This window comes from Austrofundulus limnaeus, unplaced genomic scaffold (genome assembly GCF_001266775.1).
Source record: "Austrofundulus limnaeus strain Quisiro unplaced genomic scaffold, Austrofundulus_limnaeus-1.0 Scaffold46, whole genome shotgun sequence".
Taxonomy (NCBI): domain Eukaryota; kingdom Metazoa; phylum Chordata; class Actinopteri; order Cyprinodontiformes; family Rivulidae; genus Austrofundulus; species Austrofundulus limnaeus.
In genome coordinates, this window is record NW_013952448.1 from 2,547,252 (window position 1) to 2,548,955 (window position 1,704).

Below are 1,704 nucleotides of genomic sequence, written 5' to 3' on the forward strand. Positions count from 1 at the left end.
GTGTGTGTGTGTGTGTGTGTGTGTGTGTGTGTGTGTGTGTTTTGTTTTGTTTTGGGGAATCTATTATGAATTGTAAGGTGAGGCAAAACAAGCCATTGGCTTCTGCCTCTACCTATTTGGTCATATAGGGTTAAAGTTTTGTTTGTTTTTGTGTGGAGTGTTCTTTATGTGACCAAATAAAATCATTCATTTGTTCATTCATTCATTCAAAGAAAAAAATGCAATGATCTGGGGTTGAAGAAACAAGTTGTTCCTACAAGTAACAAACATTTTGCTTTCAAAGTAAAAGGTATCAAGTTATTTCACCTTAATGAGCATCTCCATTGTGAATACACACGTGAAAACGTAAGAGGCAATGTCCAGGCCGAATCGCTCCTATACATGACAAGAGATTTGTTTTCAACTTTTTAAAGTTTCTGTAACAAATAGTGTGTGTGTGTGTGTGTGTGTGTGTGTGTGTGTGTGTGTGTGTGTGTGTGTGTGTGTGTGTGTGTGACCATGCTCCCTGGATCAATGGCTGGCTTCTCAAAAGTGACTGCAATGCAGCTCATTACAGTAAATGTCATGAAAATGATTTCAAGCCGCTGGTTAGAAATCAGTCTATGACAGACAGATCAGAACTTATGAACACACACATACTTCTGTTCAAACAGCCGTGGAACAGAAAGTGAAATATATACCTTGGATGATTCTGAGCCATTTTGATGGAAATATGGGAAGTTTTCTTGGAGAAGTGCATCTCCCAAAGGTTTGCAGCATTTCAAACAGATCTGTTGTAACAAGGTTTAACAAGTTTCTGCTAAGAAGTCAGAAGCTGCTGGAGTCTGAAAACCTTTCAGAAATTTAAATGACTGCAGGATTTCTAAACCAGTTGTAAGGACTCACTTTTCAGTTTTGTAGACTCAGATGTCAAATAATATAATAAAAAAATAACTCAGGGAAATCTCAAGGTACATAGTGCCTAAATAGAAAATCAATCAATCAATCAATCAATCAATCAATCAATCAATCTGCAAGGCTGGCACCTCTATGCTGGCATGTAGATTTTTTTTTTATTCTTTTGCATGATTTTTGCTTGTAGAAATAGAAACATTTTAGCTCTAATAAGCGAGAAAGACAGTTTTACTTGGTAAGTTTTTTGAAATACTTAATTTGACTCAAATATTTCTTATTTCAAAAATCTGTTCTCCCATGGTGCAAGGTCAAAATAACTTTATTTAAAAAATGTTCTTACCACTCACCAAGTCTGTGTGCATTTTCCTGTTCCATCGTTTCAACATCTCTTTTTTTCACCATTTAAATTCTCTCCATTTCTCCTGGTTTCACCTTCTCTCACTGGCTCAAAACATGTGGGCCTTACATTCCCCTCCATATATGTCACTTCCAGTCCAGCCCCAAACAAACGGGTAGTTGTAGTAATAGCATATTTTATTTTAAAATATGAGCCGTAATTTTGATGAAAATTAGAGTTTTAGGCATAATAAGATACAAAGGCTCCTTCATGTGTTTAAAAGGAAAGACACATAAGTAGTAAATGTATACAGTGGTGGGCACAGGTCCCCTAAAGCAGTGGTTCCCAAACTTTTTGTCCTCTGACCCACAAAATATCCATGGCAAAAACTTGTGACCCCAATTATTACTGGTCTGAGTACACGAACTTTGCTAATAACTCTAAAAACACAGGCTTTTTGACAATCTAAACAG